At 43.0% G+C, this 14,735-nt stretch overlaps 1 protein-coding gene across 2 annotated transcripts in view; it reads left to right on the top strand.

Moving 5' to 3' along the window:
* The first annotated feature begins 1,784 nt into the window (after positions 1-1,784).
* ECHDC1 (ethylmalonyl-CoA decarboxylase 1) overlaps positions 1,785-14,735 on the top strand; it is a 72,797-nt gene continuing 59,846 nt past the window's right edge. For both annotated transcript variants that reach the window (XM_014611045.3, XM_006266241.4), the window contains exon 1: positions 1,785-1,954. The gene's annotated coding sequence lies outside the window, so the exon portion shown is untranslated. The remainder of the gene's footprint in view (positions 1,955-14,735) is intronic.

The following is a 14,735-nucleotide window of genomic DNA, read 5'->3' as shown; positions in this document are numbered from 1 at the left end:
TTGTCAGAAAGCAAGCGAAAACTAAGAGCTGGCATTTTTGGTGGGGCTTGAGTTTAACAAGGTTGAGGACCACTGCTGTAGGTCTGGGGTTAGATCTGCACTGCAAGGGAGCTGTGTGGAGTTTTTTGGGGTTTTATTTTTGACCTACGGATATCCAAAAAAACCCTCAGGAAAAAAAAAAAGCAGAGCAGCGCATGTGTGGGCAGTGTGTGTCACACAAAACCAGAGCCTGGCTGGCTGGAGCTGCACTTTGGCTGTTGGCCAGGCTGTGTGTGGCAGGAGTGCTGCTGCTGCAGCCCCGGGAGGCCCCAGGTACAGGTAGACAAGGTTCTGTGGGTAGACTGATGGAAGGGACCTCGCAAGATCATTGTGTCCAGCCCCCTGCACTAAGCAGGAAAGACAACTGGGGCCAGGTGACCCCAGCGAGATGACTGTCCAGTTTCCTCTTGAAGATTTCCAACGTAGGTGATTGCACCACCTCTGGATGGAGTTTATTGCAGTCTGGACACCCTGACTGTGAAGAAGTTTTTCCTAGTGTTAAGCCTGAAACAGAGTTTGTTGCCATTACTCCTGGTTTTCCCCAAGGGTACCCTGGTGAACAGTTGTTCACCAAGCCCTTGATGTATTCCTCTGATATAACAGTAAGCTGCTACCAAGTCCCCTCTCAGCCTTCTCTTTTTTTAGGCTGAAGAGACCCAAGTCCTTCAGCCTTTCCTTGTATGGCTTGCTCTGCAAGTCTCTGATCATACAGGTGGCTCTTCTCTGGACTTTCTCAAGCTTTTCCATGTCCTCGATGAAGTGCAGTGCCCAAAACTGGATGCAGTACTGCAGCTGCAGTCTCACCAGTGCTTAGTAAATGTGGTATCTTTTATTAGACCAATTCAATAGTTGGAAAAATTGTTCTCGACAAGCTTTCAGGCACAAACACCTTTCTTCAGACATCAGGAGAATACACATATATACATACATACACACACATATATGTGTGCATATACATGTGTGTATGTATATATATATGTGTGTGTGTATACATGTATGTATATATATGTGTGCATACACACACAAAATGCAGGTCTGTGAAAATGCAAATGTATATGTGTATGTATACACACACACACACTTGCTTTTTCACAGACTTGTGTTTTGCATGTTGGCTTCTATTCCATCCAGGAGAACGCAAAACAGCAGCAGACTCTCCCTATGCCTGAAAAAGGGTGCCTGTGCCCTAAAGTTTGCTGAGAACAATTTTTCCAACTATTGCATTGGTCTAATACAAGATATCACATTTACCCACAGAACCTTGTCTGCCTATGTACACATGTATACATACATGTGTGCCTGTTTTACACATGCATGAAAGACAACTGCATGTTGTCTTTCATGCAATGTTATACATGCATTATGCATGTATGCTTGTAAATATGCATGAGACGCATGCAGATGACATGCATGTATACACTTGTGTGTGTGTACATAGGAAGGTGTACACACATGCATGCATATGTGTGTATGCACATGGACAGATGCATACGCACATGCATGTACGTGTGTGTGCGCATGGGCAGGTGGACACCCACATGCATGTATATGTATATTTGTGCGTGTGTGCACGGGCAGGAGGACACCCACATGTATGTATATGTATATTTGTGTGTGTGTGCATGGGCAGGTGCAAACGCACATGCATGCATACGTGTGCACGGGCAGGTACGCACATGTATGTATATGTATATTTGTGTGTGTGTGCATGGGCGGGTGCCCTGGGGTTGGGCCGCGGGGCCGATCTCCCCGCGGTGGGCAGGCCCCCGGGCCGCTCGCGGGCCCTTTCCCGCGCGGCCGCAGGTTGCCGCGGAGCCTGTTCCCAGCCGCACCCGGAGCTGGCGCGGGGGCGAGGAGGCGCGGGGGCGCCAGGAGCCTGGGTCTGTCTGTCCCGAGGGGAGCCCGTGCGCAGCAGGTAGGGCAGGCCTGGCTGCTGGGCCGCAGGCCCCTGCCCTGCGGAGGGGGGTTGCCGCGCTTCCTGCGAGCGAGGAGCCCGCAGCGCTGAGGCCGGGTTGCCTGCAGCCAGGCTGGGAAACCTGGAAGGGCCCCGAGGTCCGACTGGCAGCTCTGGGCGCGAGGCAGTCTCGTAGCTAGGGGAGGCTGAGCTGAAACATCCTGTCATAACTCAAGCGCATTAAGTCGTGGGTGCTGGTGCTGGTGCTGGTCCCCCCGACGGGTTATGGAGGAAAGGCTCATCGGAGCAAGTGCAGAGGGGGAGCTGGGACCAGGGCTGGGGGTCTCGGGGAATTCGAGAGAAATCTTCAGGAGACTGTGGAGAGAGTCACCAGGGCGCGAGATAGATGGAACATTCACGGAAAGAAATATTACATGTTGAATCTGATTTATACAGTTGTCCAGTGGGTTTTTAAAATGTAATAGGAATGCATGCTTGCCTTCCTGACAGGAAGTGATGAATGTCAGTGCATCATGTGATGAAACCTGGAATAGATTCAAACAGATCTAGCAATCCTGACCAGGACTCAGGACTCCTCTGTCTCTCCTGGAAACCACATCCCCCCAATAAAACAAAACAAAACAAACAAAACTAAAGCTTTTTAAGAGGAGGCTAGACATACCGGGGTTGTCTGACCCCAGCACTCTGACCCCTAGATGGCTGGAGTTGTTTGACCCCAGCACACTTTCCTACCCAGGGCAGGGGGTTGGATTTGATGATCTGCTCAGGTCCCTTCTGACCCTAACATATATGAATCTATGAATCCTATGCTTTTTTTCCCTAGTTACCTAGACACAGTGTAAAGACTACAGGAACAGCCTGCCTAGCCCTAGAAGGCTGTTCATTTACTATAGAAATAGCCTGGCCTAAGCTTCAGGCACATGGCTAAAGCTCCTTACTTTCTGCTTGGCAGAACACCTTATGCCTGAAACCACGGGGACTGTTTAAGGTTTCTTTGGAAGGTTTGAGAACTCAGACTTTTAAGTTTTACCGAGTATACACGTAAATGCAGTGCAGTTAAATAACAAGCAGATATTAATGGGTTGTAATTATGGCAAATTAAGTTTAGTACCTGTAATGACAAGTACTAAATGCACTGTAATCAGCACTACTGTGCATTAGTGCAAATGAACACTTTCGTGATGTTAATGCACATTACACTAAATCTGCACATTAGCATGGATTTTGCCCGCTTTGATAATGCACAGTAGAATTAGTCTGCACATTAAGCATCTTATGTAGATGTATCCTGTGAGGCTGAAAGCTCCTATGGACTGAAGGGCCTCAAGTGTTTTGCTTAACTGATACCAGAGAACCAGTTTGTTACAATGTAAGTGGTCAGCAGCAAACTGGGACTGGCACTGTTTTATGCAGTTCGCAAACCATGAACTTGTCTAGTATTTGTGTAAATGGAGTGCACTGTTTTTAACTTGAACTAACCCTAACTGGAACCTAGTTTTCAGAAAGCATTGAATTTACCCCCCTTCTGAAAATCAGAAAGCTTCGGTAGATCTGAAAATTGAGCAGACCCAAATTTGGCATCTGATATTCTCTTTTGAAAATATTGGGCTCTGTTTCTTAGTTAAGCTGTTTTGGAGGAGGGAATAGCAAGTGGCGACATTTGGAAAAACCTTTTTGGGGAGAATTCTGCATCCTGGGGAATGTTTTGTATGAATTTCTTCACTCTTTTTAAGAATTCACTTTAGGTTGGTGAACCCGGCATGCCAGTCTTCAGGAAGGCAGGTTAGGCTATCATGGAACTGCAAGAGTAGGGAGAAAAATATTCTTTAATAAAAAGATTCACTCACTAGACTGAAGACCTATTGAAACATGCATTACGAATCCTCTGCAACTTGACTGATTGTGTAAGAAACAGCAAGTGGATAAAGCAGTTGCATATATTCTTTCCTGTAGAGCTGGGGAATTTGAATTCCCATATTCAGAAATAACTTGAGTAGAGAAAATTGCAGGTACAATTACAAAGACCATTTCTGGCCTGAAGCATAAAACACACCGTAATAGCTCAAGCACATTAAGCCAAGCTCACATTCTGTTCTCTTGATTGATGGGGAGTTATGACCATCTCTATAGACAAAGCATATTTTTGAGTACAGTGTATTCTAGGTGAATTTTTAGAGGAATGGTTCTGAAAGTTTGGCCCATGGAGTCTAAAGCTGCTAAGCAGTGAGAAAGACATTCACCCTTGGGAATGACTTCTATAATTCAGTGGAGTTAAAGCAGAAATTCATTTAGCCCCATATAGATTATCATCTAGAATTTGGTGGAGAAAAGGCATAATTTTCAGAAGAGCTGTACAAGGAAGGAGCATATCTTATACTTATTGGGCGCATTTACTGCATTGCATGCAATTAATGTGCCCCAATAAACTATGGAACAATAAACTCTGGAATTTTTTGTTCCCATTTGAATGTGCGTCCAGGAGCAAAAAACTCCAGAGCAGATTGCTCCTGAGTTTATTTGTGCACACCACATTGAGCCTGGTCAGGCTGGAAGGGGATCAAGGGGGTCAGTCTGCCAGCCTAGGGCTGCTCCAGCCATGCTCATGTGCTGCGGGGAGGCTGGCTGGGGCATAGGGTGTCTCAGTGCAGGTCTAGCAGGTAGGCAGCCCCTGCGCTGAGGCACACCACACCCCAGCCAGCCGCAGAGCGGCACATGGAGACGGGAGCGGTCAACCCAGGGCTGCTCCCCTGTCTCTGCATGCTGTGGAGCTCCTGCTGAGGCATGTGGAGATGAGGGAGCAACTTGCTCCCCCACCTTTTTGCACTCAGGCACATGGAGATGGGAGAGCAACCAGCCCAGGGCTACAGAGCCCCCATGCTGCTGAGGAATGCTATACCCGAACCAGCTGTTCCACTGTAGACACATTTTAGGGTGTGTAGACACACACATTTTGTACAGCTGACAGGTCGAAGAGGGTGATGAAGAAGTCTGGTGCAGATCTTTGGTTAGGGAGGGGTCATTAAGATAACAGCCTTCTGGCTGCAGGATCCAGGACAGCCACCATTGTGTGGGAAAGGAACATCCAGTCTCAAGGTCCTGAGGTTGCGCTCTAGCACTTGCTGCAAAACTCAGTCACCTAAAAAGTAAAAGGAGAGAAGGTGAGTGTAGGCTTTGTTGGAACATTGATTCATATACATACTGCAGTGCTCACACAAAGGCCTTCCTAAAACATTGGCTAGAGCACGCCTGAATGCGCCTGTTGCATGAGCTTTTTACATAAGCAAAAATTAGCTTGTGGGCCAGATGTGCACTAAGGAGATGGGCAGGGGAGATGGCTGTACAAGATACAGGATGTTCCAGATACGGGAACACCCAGATTAGGGTGAGAAACACACCCATGGTATAGGAAGGTTTAATATATTCAAGATATTGGTGGAATATAATGTAATTTGTTTTGATCCCTGTATAAAAAGAGAATTAGAAAGTATGGGAACTTTATATTGGCCTGGGGGAGCATACATGGTGTTTTGACAATACCTTTTCAGAGGCCTATACATGCATTAGCGCCTTGTCTGTCAGATCACAAGTGTGTCAGAGCCATGCCTTGTAGGCAGCAAACCTGTCTGAGCCTTTGCCACTGAACTGAGCCTGTGGTCATTCTTTAAAACAAGATTGGTGTTGGAATCTCTTGGCTGTGACTTTGCTGACACTGGAGCCCCTGAGATTTCAACACTGACAACACATCAATAATGCCCAGCGAAGACAGTGATGACAACAAGAAGCATATTTTTTTTATTTTACATAGCAATTCAGATAATAAACCTTCCCTAACGTTTAAACATAAATGTAGCTGTGGAGTGGAGGGATTAAATAAAAAAGCAGGTTCCACAGCATACTGCAAGATGTGAAAATGCTTTAAGGTCGACTCAGAGAAGAAAATGGAATGAGCACAAAATATGAGACATTTTCAGTAATTAAAAAAATTGAAGAGCATAATGGGTTACAATTAGAGGCATTAATTCTGTAATACTGAGACCCAAAGAAGTGTAGAAAAGAAAAGAAAAACAAAAACAAATTACAAACAAATTATAAAATTAGAGAATACTTGGTTTGCCAATCAAATAGTTGACCTGTTCAGAATAATAGTGTCTGCAGTTAAAAAAAAAGAGGGGGTGGGGATGAGAGCACGGACATGGAGTAAACAAAATGAATGGTAAGGGCAGTGTAGTAATGTTAAATGTGTATTGTAGTGTTAATTGAAACTTTTTTTCAAGTCACTTATCTGTTTTTAGTAGATCAGTGACTCTATTCAGAGCATCTTAGATTAATTAGTTCCTTCTCCTCCTCCCAATTCTGTTTTTCCAAAGCTAGGAAAGCAGCATTTCTAGGGGTTAGGACAGGACTCCCGGGTTCTGTTCTGTTCTCTTGTCTATAAATACTTTATTGGTGGGTTATGCTTATCTGTAAAATGGAGGAACTGACTATTATTTTCTTCTACAGCATGCTTCTAAGGATTTCAAAGGTCTTCACAGACGTTAATGATATTAGCCTCACATTGTAACAGTGACGCAGGAAAACATTCTTCAGTGGTGTAACAGATTGCTATGCAGGCATAATTATATACTACCTGTGCATGTAGCTCCTCTATGTACCAATCATTAAGGTGGCTCTTAGTGTCCCCCAAAGACAAAACAGTGGATAAAGTGGAAAAGGGCCAAATTTAAAGAAACATTTAGTCCCGTCCTCTCAGATCTGCTACTTCCGACTGCTGATGCCTGACTGTCAGTTCTGATCTGTGAACGACTATGGTAAGGGTATTGAACTCCCCCCACCCCATTCCTGCCTCTTCCATGTACCCCCTTCCTTCTTCTTCCCACTCTTTCTCATTTTATGAACAGCTGCATCTGACTCTCCTTTTCCTCTACCCCTCTATGTTGCTGTTATCTTCTGTCTACAAACTCCTTTCTATCAGCCTTATTTTTTTTAATTTTGACTCCTGGCTCTGTCTCGCCTCACAATTTTCTACACACATCTGTGGCTTCAGCTTCTGTACTGATGACCAATAGAATGCCATGTGGGCCCAATACTTGTCCTTACTGCTTAACTCAGTGTAAGGTCCTTGTTTAACTCTTCTACTTGTCAAAAGGGCTGTTTGCTTGAGCTGGTTTCTAAGCATAACTTTATTCCTGATCTGTTTCTTGCTCATTTCTCCCTCTGACCATCACCTACTCTCTTTAAATGGTGTCCAGCAGCCTTCACATTGTATCCTGTCACTTACTCTTTCTGTGCCTTCCACCCTTCACTGGTGTTGATGACTTCTTATCTGCTCCCACTCCCTCCTCTCAACCATTTCTTCCTTCTCCTCCGTTGATATACTGCTTGATACTCTCCACATGGCATTGTTCTTCACCCTCTACTCTTTGTTCTTTTCCATCCTAAGATCTGGCCACTCCTTTCAGATCTCAGCCTTGACTCACCCCCAACACTTGTTTACTCTGGTCCTGCTATTCAGAGTGTGTTTGGTGAAAATCTCATGATCAGATTGATTTTCTCTACTACATGTGCGGGCCGGGCCCCGATCCCGCCCTCGTCGCCATGCGCGGCAGTGATTCCGATCCCATTCTGGCCGCCACGGGCGAGCCGGGAGCGAACTGGGGTCATACCGGACCTGTCTTCAGTGCACAAGGGCTGTGGCCAGCAGCCCGGGCACGCGGGGCTGGAGAGAACCGCGGGGCAGTTTAGCGTACGCGAGTTAGTATTAGTTACGGAGGTGTAATGGTTGATTGAAAAGATTGTTTACTTACACCCAAAGATGGTATTGGTGTAGGCTGGACAGGTTTCCAGGCACAGCTCCCGCTTGAACCCTTGTTGGAGGACTCTGACAAATCGATTGCTCCCACGGAGTTGTTCAGGCTCCGCGGGTCCGGTTAAGTTGGGTTCAAAAAGTTTCCCCGGAGTTACTTAGGCTCCGCGGGTCCGAAGTTACAGGAAAGGGATACGTCTGGGATTGCGCTCGGCGACGGGGAGAGGCTAGAAGCGAAAGCTCCGTAGGCTCGGTTCCATTGCCTCTATTGCCTGCTTAGGGGAGGCGCGTCGGGTCCGCGAGGGTCTGCAGCGCTTGGAGATCTTCACACAGAATCTCTCTCGTCCTCCCTCCTCTGACTTGGGCGGAAACTACCCAAGCCTTTTGTACGGCTAGCAAGCCAATCGCTAGCCGCCACGTGTGCCTAAATTAGGAATCAGCCAATAACGTGGCGCGAATCCTAATACAAATGGCGGGAACTTCTTTACAGCGTGTATCACTACGATGTAAGAAAGAGATGCACACTGCAAAGAAGCTGTAATCTGGCGGGAAAACCCCCGTTGCACCAGAGTTCTCTCTAGCAGCAGAGAACTCCACCGTGCAAAGAAAGCGACAAATTGGCGGGAAATAATTTAGCGGTGCTGAAGCGCACACACAAACAAAAAATCACAACTTTGGGTTGTGACACTACAAATACCATTTCCTCAGTCCTAATCATGTATCCACCTTCTCATAGCCAATAGTCCTGCCTCCACTTCTGTATGGGATCTTCCAAGAGAAGACCAACAGATTACAAACCGGCTTTCCCTTCCTCGTCTTCTGAGGTCGCTCCCAGGTGATGCATTACTCTCCTTGTTTTCCTCATGCTCACTCCATCTCGTTCCATGCTCTTCTCTGAATTTTCCTTCCCAAATATGCTTTAATATTTCCCACCCTGTCAAAGTGGATCTCAACAAAGGGCTTTAATGGCCCGTCCCTAGCCAAAGCCTTCCACCAGACATCATCATCATCAAATGCCTGCCAGCTGTTTGTGACAGCTGACCGGTTCTTGAAATCTTCTTCCCAGCTTTGGCTTCCATCACTCTTTCCTCTTCTGGTTCTCTTTCTGTTTCTCTAATTGTTCCTTTACAATGTCTTTTGAAGTATCTTCCCCAGCCTCACTCCATATTTCTGAGGGCTTTGTCTTTGGTCCTCATCTCTTTGAATGCATGCTATTTCTTGTTAATGTCATCTGCACGTACAAATTTGGCTACTCTTTCTGTGCTGGTGGCTCATAGATCAGGCTTTCTACAACTCATTTCTTATGCAGCAACTGAAATCTCAGGCTGTTCCTTTAACAGCTGTCACCTTATGCTCCATGTGGCTAAAACAGAGCTGTTAATCTCTCCCCTCCCTGTTCACCTTAAAACCCACCCTTCTACCTCCATTTTTAGTCAGGGAGGCCTGTAACCTGGGCATGATTTTGACTTAGACTTCTCTATTTTCTAAACTGGTGGTTCAGGGTCTCATCCTCTTTCATGTTTTTTTATGGTAAAATTCTTTGCTCTGGCTTGCATAACCTGCCTTACTCATATCCATTCAGAAGGCTTATGCAAAAATTATTTCCCTGGCCCATCATATTGACCAAGCCATCTGTCATTGCATCCCTCTGTGCTACTCTTTTGGCTGCCTCTAGCAATTTTACTAGCAATTCCCCACTGATACAATGTGCCTTGCTGTCACAGTTGGAGAAACAATCTGCATGGTACTGCATACCTAGAATGAATGTGGAGTCATGAGTCATAGCTCTCAGCTTCCCTCAGTCTTGGACACTGGAAACTGTTTTGAAGAGAAAATATTGGCCGAGGCTCTGGATTTTTTGTCTTTATCTTTTTGAAAAGTATCATATTATAAAATCTTAACCTTCACTTTCCAGAGTCTCTCAGAAACAACCTTGGTTTAGCAGCCATTCTGTAGGTTGGCACAGTGTTCTGCAGGTATTTCACTGCAGGTTCAGCACTTGGTAAGAGTTCATATCAATCCATAATCTTTTAGCCCAGAGTCAAGAATGATGCTGCATCATATGGACACTGAATTGACTAAAAATAATTCACCTTTTATTAAAGAAAAGGTGCAAAAATTGGTTACAAAGAAAACCTTAAAACGGTGAATTAATATTAAAGTCTATTGCTTTCTGAATCAATGGCTGGAGATCCTTAATTGTTAGTGGTTGTAGGTGGTCTACCCAAGATCTGTCAAGTTTTATAACAATTAAAATTATACCAGTAGGTGTGAATGCTTACTGCTCCCATATTGATCACGCACTAGCTTCTCCAAGAAGGTTTGCCCCTGAAGAATCAGTACTATAAACTGATTCTGATCCAAATAATAGTGAATGTAGCAGGCCTTACTTTTGTAGGACTTATTATTAGAAGCATATTTACGTAGATATGATTATAATTAGATGATTTAGGAATTTTACTTTAACTTGATTAGTTTAGCATTACATTATTATTTTAAGTGGCCTAGTAACATATATGGCAATTATGCTTACTTAACAGGGTATGCTGTTACCTTTACAACTAGCAAAAATCAACTTTGACTACTCAGTTCCACGCTGAAGTTTTGATTTATTTTTTTCAGTTAGAGATCTACAAAACCCCCTGCAGCATGAAAGAGCTAAAGCTTAATTTTTTTCCTTGTCATAGGGGTGTGGGCTTTCTTAGGCTAAACTGTTAAAAATAATCTTTTTTCTTTTTATACATGATTAAAAGAGTAATATACACTGGTTGGTATTACAGAAAAGGTAAAAAAATAATTCAATGATAATGCCTTGTTTTAGATGAGTCATTAATCATGACTCATGATCAGCAGACAGTGATGTCCAATTTGTTTTCTAATCCTTCACTAGCTGGTGCTCTTTATTACCATAGTGATAATATTAAAAATGCATATAACCATGCAGTTAGACACTGACAGATTTTTTTTCCTCTGGAATAACATTTCCATATTTTAAGTCTCTTGCTCTTTACTTTTTTTTAAATGTAAAGTCTAAGTAGCATATAAATTATGAGAGAAGTATAATTTGACAAGTGAGTTAAGCTAAAAAAATGCTCTGCAGTCAGTCACTGAATTCACAGAAATTTAAGACTAGTGTATATTTTTGTGGGGGTTTTGGACATTTTGGGTTAATGAAAATGAGGAGCTAATAGCACTGTCAGATGTGGTATAATATAGCAAAGCATTATGTAAGCCAGGATTGGCCAACCAGCTGCATACCTACCACAGGGGCATGGGCAGCCTGTGTGTGTGGCATGCAGTGGATTGGTTAGGAACTACAGGGCAAGGAGGGGAAAGCAGAGGAAGAAGATAGAAGTGACATTTGGGGACAGCGGTGTAGGGATGAAGCCAGGCACCTGGAGCACAGAGACAGCGGCAACTTCTGGTTGCTGCTGTGGTTGCAATTGTGATTGTACAGCTGCCAGCAGCTGTTGCTTTTTTTTCTTTTCCCCAAGTTAGTGCCTATGGCAGTTGCCACATTCACCCCATCCTAGTTATGCCACTGCTTTGGGAGGGTGCAGGATTAATTTGAACCACATCTGAAAGCTATTCCATATTATCCGCTTACATACTTCAGTGCTAACTTGTATTATTATTATGTGGTTGCATGTCCAGTAGGGATGACAGAAAACTGGGATCTAAAGCTCGTTTTTAATTTCTGAACACAGGTTGCCATAAATCAAACACTAAGAAATTAATCCACTTTGATACTTACCTATGTTTAGAAATTACTATTTTTTGTATTGCAGTAGGTCTGAAAACCCTGCTGTAATAGATGATATCCCCACAGAAAATATTTTGTATGTTAAATAGCCTATTTCAAAAAAGATTAGGTGGTCTTGCCATTTTAAAATAAGAAAACAGCATTACAGACCTGTTAAATTGTTAATTAAGGGTAACCCCCCAACTAGAAATAGTTTTAATAGCCAGTGGTTTAAATGTTGTAGGTAGCATTAGAATAGAATAAGAGGTGTTGTTAAATATGCAGGCAGTGTTGAAGTAAGAAGCAACGTGAATGACATCTCTCATCTGTGATAAAAGAAAAAGATCAATTAGTTTGGACATAAACTTGGTAGATACATAACTTTATTTCTCTCTCTTTTTATGTTTTAACATAAGATGAAGACTTGCAGTCTGCCATAGCTGAAGATAAAACCTTATACTTAGCAAGCAGGTCTGTCTTTGGAGGTATTTTTGGAGACCTCTTCCACATTAATCTCTGTAAAATGATCTGTTTCCTTACTGCAGTATTTTATTACTCTGTGGTGTTTTATTACAACCTTACTGTAATTAGGTTAGAAGCTACAAACACAAAGTTTACAACAGTGATAGTCTAACCACCTAGAATTGACTCCTAACAGAAAATATTATGAATACTTTTTATGTTTTGTTTTTGTCCTCTATGCCTTGCATGTGAATAATGTAGCACACAAACTACATGCCGTCACTTTTTCTTTTGATCTGGAGTGTATTTGCCACAATTCACCCATGAATGTACATGCTGTTCTGGCTCTCTGGTTAATGCTGATGGCTCATCCAGTTCTTGAGACAGTTGGAACTGAGTGTCCTTGTTTTATCAGCCTTTTTTATAATGTGTGCTGAAACATCAGAAAACTGTTTGGTGCTCATAGTTACATACGTATTAGGCAACAGGCTATATCAGTAGCAGTAAAACAAACATGCCAGTATCAACATGATTCACCATTTTTATTTAGATCATGTATGTATTTATGCATGTGCATACGATATATGTATTATATTGAGAAGAAATAAGTCCTGTCTGTTCACGCGAGACATGCTTGACATAATTTAAAATCCAGCTATCAAAAAATGCTTTTCACTGTGTACATGTTTTAGTTTGGGTTCAGATGACATCTGCTTTCCACAAAAGGTTTCTAGGATTAGCAAATAGCAACTCTGTTGAAGGGTTTTTTGTTTGTTTGTTTGTTTATTTTTTGTTTTTTTGTCATATTCTGGCCAAACAAAAACGCTGTAGAACCTGTTTTCTGTGATGTTTCTTTATTACATTATTATGGCATTCTTCCCTGTTTCTGACTGGATTCGTGTCTTAAAGCAACTGTGTTTTCAAAGATGCTTGCAGGAAAATAGTTTCAAAAGATATTTACCATGTGTTCTGGATGTCAACAGGATACTTCAAGAGTTTCTTGGTATAAGACAGTCCTAGTTCAGCAAGTTGTAAGACAGTAATGATAACTTAGACCCTTTACTTTCACCTGTGAAGTTTCCTTCGCTTTGTGATTTCATCGGGTAGCTTCCAGCTGACTTCCCCTCAGGTCAGCTGCCTCCGACAAAAGCAAATCTCTTCTTCAGATCTCCCTAAAGTCACTTGTGGATGATTACATCTTACTGGAACTTTTTCCCAGTTGGGAGGTATTTTCTGTCATTCTAGGATTTGGATTGCTTTCAGTTAGATGGTATGATTGCCCTACAATTACAGACATATGGCTCAGGTTATTTCTCCAATCCAGAAATGTTAAAAATGACAGAGGAGAAAAACTTGGTGTGTGAGTCAATCTGAAGGAGACAATGAGCCATCAGTGGGAGTTGGCTGTAAAAAAGGAAAATGCAATCCTAGGATATATCAAGCAAATGATTTCTGTTAAGCCTAGGAAAGCATGAATGCCATTGTCTGTGGCATTATCTTAATTAGAATGCTGTGTACCATTTTGGTGGCCAGAAGAGCCACTAGGATGATTTGGGAAATTGGGTGCTTGCCTTATGAGTAAACACAAAAAGAGCCTGTTTTATTGAGCCTAGCATATAGCAGAAAAGGATTGCTGTCTTTGTTTGGGGTGGAAGGGTAAACACTAGTGAGAAGATCAATTTAACCTAAAGGACGGTGTAGGTACACCAAATGGGTTAAATTGGTCATGAATAAAACTAGCCTGTTAGAAAAAAGATTTCTAACCACCAGAGGAGTATGAGGCAAACAACCTATTTAGATTTTAAGATGGAATTTCTACATTTTTAAGTGATTTATGTAATGTGGTTTCCTGGTAGCAGGAGATTGGGCACAATAGTGCAAGGGAAAGATCTTTTTCCAGTCCTACATCCCCATTTTCCAAAGGGCTTGCTCCTAGTAATATTTAGCAGAAGTGAACTCCTACCACCAAATAGGAAACCTCTAGAACAGTGGTGCTCAACCTTTTTTGTACCAGGACCCATTTGTAAATATCAGTCGCCAGTCCTGACCCTGTGGCCCTCACTTCCAACCCTGTGCTCACCACCCCCAGCCCCCTGGTATGTGGGGTGAGGGGCATGTGTAGGGCATGGGGAGGGTCCCAAGCAGCCCCTTGCAGGCTGGAATTCTGTCAACCTGAAAAGGAAAAGCTATGGTTTCCCATGTTTTTCTCCTTTAAAGAAAAATCTTATTTTTAAAGTTTGTTCCTGACCCTTTCATATATTCTTGCAAGCTACTTTTGGGTTGTGACCCACGGAATGAGAAACGCTACTCTAGAGGCTATGATAGAAACTAGTGAGAGACCCTTAAGAAAAGTGCTACTGCTTTTGTATGCCACTATAATTACATCTATACAGGCAGTCCTTTACTTACAACATTTCGAGTTACAACAACGTTTTGCACTTAACAACGTTTATAAATTGACACTCTGTTTCAACTTTATGACGTCAGTTTCAACTTTACAACGCTTGATCTAATGTGATGCCACGCCAGCGAACAAGTTTGCTGCGTTGCTCATCTCCCTGTAGAACATCTGTCCAAACTTCCTTGGACATTTTCTTTAAGAAAGCAGACAAGACTCCAGAAAAACCTGCAGCCAAGACTCCTGAGAAGACTCCAGCCAAGAACCCTTCAAAAAGTCCAGCCGAGAGCCTTTTTAAAAGTCCAGCCAAGTCACCTCAAAGAAGTCTTTCCAAATCAATATGATTGATATTTACAATAGAAATACATTAATGTAG

The sequence above is a fragment of the Alligator mississippiensis genome, chromosome 1 (genome assembly GCF_030867095.1).
Source record: "Alligator mississippiensis isolate rAllMis1 chromosome 1, rAllMis1, whole genome shotgun sequence".
Lineage (NCBI taxonomy): Eukaryota > Metazoa > Chordata > Crocodylia > Alligatoridae > Alligator > Alligator mississippiensis.
Note: the sequence above shows the minus strand (reverse complement) of the source record. Positions and strands in the feature narration are given on the sequence as shown.